This window comes from Choloepus didactylus, chromosome 10 (genome assembly GCF_015220235.1).
Source record: "Choloepus didactylus isolate mChoDid1 chromosome 10, mChoDid1.pri, whole genome shotgun sequence".
NCBI lineage: Eukaryota > Metazoa > Chordata > Mammalia > Pilosa > Megalonychidae > Choloepus > Choloepus didactylus.
Window position 1 is genome coordinate 14052131 of NC_051316.1, and position 7485 is coordinate 14059615.

The 7485-nt window shown below is 37.8% G+C and overlaps 1 pseudogene; it reads right to left on the reverse strand.

Moving 5' to 3' along the window:
- Window positions 1-1002: 1002 nt before the first annotated feature.
- On the reverse strand, window positions 1003-2171 carry LOC119505497 (annotated as a pseudogene).
- Between the last annotated feature and the right edge of the window lie 5314 nt (window positions 2172-7485).

Consider the following 7485-nt stretch of genomic DNA (forward strand, 5'->3'; position numbering starts at 1 on the left):
AGACTCTTCAGCTTTTCAGTCAAGGGACCTCACCATCTGGATTTGCATATGAACCTGACTCTGCCTGAGCCCTACCCTTTTCCATTTTATGTTCACCAGAACTCCAAAAAGTCTCCTTTTATTTTGGGTTTTTTTGCCATTTTTGCTAGCCCTATCTCCTTCCCACTGGGTTGCCTGCTCCCAGATTCTCTGGTGTGTGGTCTCTGCCTATCTATGATTGGAGTTTTGATCAGCCACCTGAGTTTTCAGTCAGAGCTGCAACTGCAGTTCTCCCTCCTCATTCCCATCACAGATGGCCCCTCCTTCATGGGACTGAGCCTGGCATGGAGGGGCACAGGGACCCTGGCCATGTGAACTTACAGATTTCACTGATATCGGCTGTTCTGTTCATACATGAGTGTTGTATGAAGTATGCCCAAAGTCAAATTACTCTGTGGTTTCTGTTCCATGCAGTTCCTGGCTTTCTACCTACTGCCCTGGAGGAGTAACTAAAACCTACACCTCACCACTCCACCATCTTTGCCCCCCTCCTCAGCACCACCTTTATCCAATAAGTAAACTTTTTAAAATCTGCTCTGAAGCAGTGAGGATGACATTTTCCAACTGCCTTGTGGTAGTAACTGAAGGTTCAAGCCCACTGGATCCAACAAGCTTGAGGGGCCCTCCCTCAAAATCTAAGGCTGCTCTGGGTGCAACTCTAGTTAAGTCATCTACAACCAACATTCTTGCAAAAAACAAACATTGACAAAATCTTTCAAAAATACCCTACCAGCCTTTATCTTAGATATCCGTTTTTTCTAGGCATCTCCACTAGTATTGTTAACAGGACTAGATTTGAGGTAGTGATACAGTTTCAAAGATGTCATCAAATATTCCTATTAGGGTCAATTCATGGTGTAGCTGTTTGATAATGTTTCAAGCAGCTGGGGTTTTTTCTTTTTTCTTTCTTTTTGCTGAGAAGAGAAAAACATCAGCAAAATAAGGAACACATCTGCAGTTCATTTAGAAATCAGCATCCAAAGGAAAGCAGTTTTTTGTTGAATTTGACATCACTCCCATTCTTTGATACTTGCCTACTCTCTTCTCAAAGAAATTTGTCTTCCCTTCCAGCAAAATATTCTCCATAATGTCAAAGGGATTCTCCACTCTGAAAACCTTACTGAAACCCAGTTCCAGCATAAGTCTGTCTGCCATAAATTCAGTGTACTGATTTATTAGAGTGCAATTCATTACAATCAGCTTGACAAGCAAGGCCACCATAAGCAACTCCTGTTCTATCCTAACAACATTGATAATTATGTTTTTACTCTCTGTTCTGAAGGTTTGTGAAGCAGGTGCTTGAACATGAGGCAGGCAAAGTCACAGTGAACACCCTCATCTCTGCTAAGTTTATTGGAAAATGGGGGGCCAGGCATCAGTCCTCATTTCTTGAGCCGGAAGATGGATACAAAAGAGCCAGAAAAGAAGATTCCTTCTACCACTTCAAAAGCTATGGCACATTCTCCACAGGTAGTTTCTTTTTCCCCAATCCAATGCAAGGCTCAGTCTGCCTTCTTCTTTATGCAAAGCATCAATTCAATTGCATTGAAGAGAAATTCCCTTTCTTTGGAAACTTTAACATAAGTGTCAATAAGGACACTATACATTTTGGAGTGTATGCTTTCCATGGAAATTTGGAAGCCATAGAAACAGTGGGTTTCTGTAATCTGAACTTCTTGGCTAAATCACTCCAGGAAGTTTTCATTTACTATGCCATCACTTGCTGCAAAGAAAGCTAGAACATGTGATATAAAATATCTCTCCTCAGGCTTCAGGGCTCCCCAGTGCTGAATGTCCTTGGAAAGATCCACCTCCTCAGCTGTAAAAAAGGAAGCCTCAGCTTTCTTGTACATCTGCCAAATATCATGGTGTTTGATAGGAAATATGACAAAATGGTGGGGATTTTCTCTCAGGAGTGGCTCATCCTCCAAGCTGGGGGCAAGAACCCTAGTTTTCTCCAGCTTGGTGGACTCATGGAAGATCTCCCAGTCTGTCTTGCTGGCCAGGATATGGGTGCTGCTGAGGGCCAGGGGCATGTTCTTCTTGTCTGCCAGGCTGAGCCCCTTAAGGGGCAAGAGCTGGAGCTGCTGCTGGTCCACCAGGGTGGTGAGCAGGTCATGCATGGAAAGCATAGCTGAAGAGGTGGCAGCAACTGGGAAGCAGGCAGCACTGGTGGCCAGAAAATGTTTTAAGGTCCCTTAAGGGACTGGGGAAGGAAAGCACAGAACTATTAAACCTCCCCAGCATAATCAAAAACCTTTGTAAAGTCTAAATCTCAAATCTACTCCTTTTGTAAAATGTAAATTATCCTCATCTGCACTTATAACAGGGAGATCTATTAAAACTCTAAAATACAAACCCTGCCTAATAAGAAATATGCTAATGAGTCAAGCCCTCAATCTTGAATCTTCCCTTATAAACCTTATTTCTTTAAAGAAAAACTAAGCCTAATTTTAATTAATACCCAAAAGACACTTCTAGAAATGTTATTGTTACTCAATATGGCCTCTCACTCTAAGCCTAACTCTGCAAATAAACTCATTACCTGACCCCCTATGTGGGACATGACTCCCAGGAGGGAGCATCCCTCACACCATGGGACTAATGCCAAATACTAACCTGCAATGCTTTCATAGAGAGATCTTAATCAAAAAATGCCTTAGAAATTTCAAATAGAGTAGGGAGGTATTTCTGGAGGTTACCCTTATGCAATTCTCAGCCAGATATATAAAATTAACATCCCCAGCTCTATCTAGGAATCTATGAAAAGTTATTTCCCCAATGTGACACTGTTATATTCACCTATAAGTCCACTAATAATAATCTTTCTACTTCTTTTATTTGAACTTACTTATTAAGTTATTTTTCAGGGACCAAAAGCCTCCTGAGTATTCCTATATTGATTGATCATTGAAACTCAAGGGAGCCAGTCCCTCCAAGAACAACAAGGAACTCACAAGTATCTTCAAATACAAGCAAAACAATTCCATTCCTCACATTCCTAAATACATCCCTTATCACCCTGAGGATATCAAAACTGTCCTCAAACATCCCTCTAGATTGAGGAATTTACAAATAAAACCAGTGAATTCAAACAGGTATTGAGAATTAACAAATAACTGACAGACTTAAGGTATATTAGCTGTTTAAAGTAGCTAGAGACATGTAACTAGAGGCAAATATCAGTACTTTAGCCTTCTGCAGTAGCTAAAGGCAAATACCTGTAACTGTTGTAACTTGATTTTTTTCTTCAATGCTGATGTTGTTTTCTAACTGCATAAAATTGGACAGTAAGAGGTTAACTTGCATGTGGTCTTGCTTATATAATGGTATCATACATGCCTGGGATGGTTAGGTTCAATTGTCAACTTGGCCAGGTAATGATGCCTAGTTGTCTGGTCAAGCAAGCATTGGCCTGGCTCTACTCCAAGGTTGTTTTGGGGACTTAAGTCATCAGTAAGTTGCTTGCATCTATGGCTGATTAGATTGACAATCAGCTAAGGGGAGTATCTTCTGCCAGGAGAGACATTTGTTCCACAAAATTGGAGGTTTTAACTGGAGAAGTGAAGATTTCAGCTGTCAGAAGAGAGAATTTTCATCTCTACTTTGGCCAGGTAGCTTCTCGTGGGGAATTCATCATTGGAATTGCCAGTTTGCAGTCTGTCCTATGGAATTTGGACTCCTGCATCCCCACAGTTCCATGGGACACTTTTATAAAATCTTGTATTTACAGATATCTCATGATGGTTATTTTCACCCAGAGAACCCTGACTAATACAATGCCCCATCTGGATTTTGTCAAATCTTAATAGCCCTTGTTGGCCCACTTTGTTTAATTTAGTCTTTTTACTTGTTAGCCCATGTTACTTAAGAGATTTACAACCATTTAAATTAGCCTCATTACTTATTATCTTATATGGATTGAACTATTTACAACTTCATATATTACCCCAGCCAGACTGTGTCTGTTCCTAATGGATGTTAATTAAGAAATTTGTGAGAGAGTTTGTAACCTGTAACTCATGCTCACCCCAGCCAGCTTTTGTTTATTCCAAAGAGCAGCTGCTGGGGCCATGCTTACACAATTCCAATTGAACAAATCAACTAATATCTCCTACCATCCCCAAATCACTATCCCCAACTCCCTTTGTTTGAGTTTCATGAAAACCCAAAGTTTCTCCAATTCAGGGAGAACAGATTTGAGTTTTTTATCTCCTGTTCTCCTGCTTTGTGCAACTGCAATAACTCTTTCTCTCTTTGAATTCCTGGTCATTGAGTGCAGAGGTCAGGTTCCCTGTGTTTTGACTCACAACACTGGCTCAACTTTAGATTTAAGGAATCACTCTGAGAGGTGAGAGAATGTCTAAAATTTTAATATTAGATTCCCTTATTCAAAGATTAAATACAATTAATGTCAGAGCTGAATTGAGATTTTAGCAAAGGTTCTTTCTTGATTCTCCAATCAACTTAACAAGAACTTTACATGAAATAACAGAAAACAAATTTTCTACATCAATCTTAAAGTTTTCTACACCCACCCCCAGCTTAATTCCCATCTTTTACTTTGATTGCTTTCTGCATAATTTCTTAAGAAATATTATTTCATATTTGGGGGTGTTTACTGCCTGTGCTCATGATCATTTTTTCTATCAGTTTTTAGGTTTCTTTTCAATGAGAACTTTCCTTTTACTCCTTTATGAGTCCTTAATGGTTTCTATCTGGTTGCCCCTTACTTTGGCTAATTAGTTTTTACATTCTTATGCACTGGGGCATTTTCCTCCTCACTGTGTTTGCCTTTCCTCCTCTGCCATTTTCCTGGAGGGTTCTAGGAAAATTGAGGATTTGGGGATTGGGGTGAACACAGACAGAACTCTAGATTCTACCATTTTAATAGCAGTGTGACCTTGGAAAGCCACTTTGCTCCTAGAACTCAGTTTCTCAATTTTAAGTATGGAAGCAATAATATCTACAACATATAGTTTTGGTTTGGTTTTGGATTTTGGTTTTTACTAACAAATATATCCCTTCCTACCCACCACTAACTCTCCCCTAATGTGGTAACCTCTAATCCTCTTTCTATCTCTGCTAATTTCCTATTTCTAGTCATATAAGTGATATGATAAAATTTTTGTTCTTATGTGTCTTACTTGATTCACTAAGCACAATTATTTCAAGCTTCTTCCATGTTGTAACATGTCTGATAATTTCACTTTTTTTCTTAAGGTTGAATAATATTCCATTGAATTTATGTACCACATTTTGTTTATACATTCCCTTGTTGATGGATGTTTCTGTTGTTTCTCAATTTTGACTGAGTAATGCTGCTATAAACATTGTTATGCATGTAACAGTTTGCAACCCTGTTTATACATTCTTTGGCTATATAACTAGAAGTGGGATTGCTAGGTCAAATAGCAGTTCTGAATTTAACTCTTTGAGGAACTGCCATGTTGCTTTCCATAGTAGCTGCTCCAGTTTACATTCCTAAAACCATGTACTAGAGTTGCAATTAGTCTGCCTCCTCTCTAACACTTCTAATTTTCTGTTGTTTTAGTGAAAGTCACCCTGTGGGTGACTTATGCATGTCCCAAGAGGATAATGATGTTAAATATCTTTTCATGTGTTTATTGGTCATTTGCATATCTTTTTAGGAGAAATTTCTTTTCAAGTCCTATGCCTATTTTAAAAATTGCTTTGCTTTTATTATTGTTGATGAATTGTAGGTATACTTTATATATTCTGAATATTACAGCTTTATCCAATATATGGTTTGAAGCTATTTTCTGCTATTATTTAGGTTGTATTTTTTACTATCTTGATGATTTCCTTCAATGCAGAAATGTTTAATCTGGATGAAATCAAATTCATCTATTGATTATTTTGTTGCTTGTGATTTTGGTGTCATATCAGAGAATCTGTTTCTGAATCCTAGGTCATAAAGATTTGCACCAGTAGTACCCTACAAGAGGATCTTGTATTCACATCTTATATTTACACACTTAATTTATTTTTTAAATATGGGCATTTAATATAGGACAAAGGTAGTATGGTAAATCAATGGAGAAAGAATATTTTTCAAGAATGAAAAACCAAAAAGTCTGGTACCTACAATTCATACCATAAAAAATTTCAATTCAAATAGAAGCTAAAACTACACATATTTTATAACATAAGATATTCATGACTTCAGGATAGGGAAAGGTTTCTTAAACAAGACACAAAAGCACTGACAACAGAGTGAAAAATTGATATATTTCACTATGAACAATATGAACAAAATGAAAAACATGAACTGGGAGAAGATATTTGAAGTAGTTATAATCAAAGGCTTAGTATCCTGAATAAAAGAATCTTATCAAATAAAATATTTAAACACTTCAATTTAAAAAAAAATTGGACAAACATTTGAACAGGAACTTCATAAAAGAGGAAATTCAAATGATAAATAAACCTGTAAAGAAAATAACCTCATTACTAATCATGGAATGCAAATTAAATGATGAGGTACCATATATTACATGCCCACAAGATTCTCAAAAGTTTAAAATCTGACATGGCCAAATGTGGAACTTTCAAATGATGTTGGTAAAAGCACTGCTTAATACTCTATTAAATTTTATTTATTAAAGTTTCCTTTTGCCTGCTTTTTATGAGTGGGGACTATTTTTAAGGAATGCAAATATCAGTTCTACTCAAAGTATTGTTCACAGATGGTTTAGGGATAATGTCCCTGTATTTTCTTCCAGAATTTAGAAACAACTGAGATGGAGAAGTAAAGTCAGGAGATCAAACATAGCCTTTATTCTTAACAATTTAAAGAGCACATTTTGGATTTGCAGTCATGGGTACTGGCCAATACTTCATATCCTGGATTTAAAGAGACTAACCCACTCAATTATGGACATAGCTAGACAACTGTGGGCCTCCCTTGTGGGGAGACAAACTTAACACCCCCCCTCCCCCTGGAATGAGTCTTTTGATCCATATATTCTCTTCTCTAGCAGTCTGTAAATATCATAGACACTCAGGGTCCAGTCTTCTTTACTGCTTGTATAACAGCTGCACATGAAGCTATCCTGTCTTCTCCAACTAAGCCATGTTCTTGGCAGTCACACTGTCTTACTCATTTTGGAAATCTCTAGCTCTTATGTACCTGACAGATATTCAAACATATTTGTGCAATATATTAAGAGCCAAATGAACAGAGGCCACAATAAGAACTTCAGGAACTAAAGATCAAAAGACTAGAACTGGACATAATGATAAAAATATAGTGTGCTGGTTTGAATGTATTGTGTCCCCCAAATGCCATTATCTTTGGTGTAGTCTTGTGGGGTGGACATTTTGGTGCTGATTAGATTGGCTTGGAATTTTCCCCACCCAGCTGTGGGTATTGACTCTGATGAGATATTCCCATGGAGACATGGCCCCACCCATTCAGGGTGG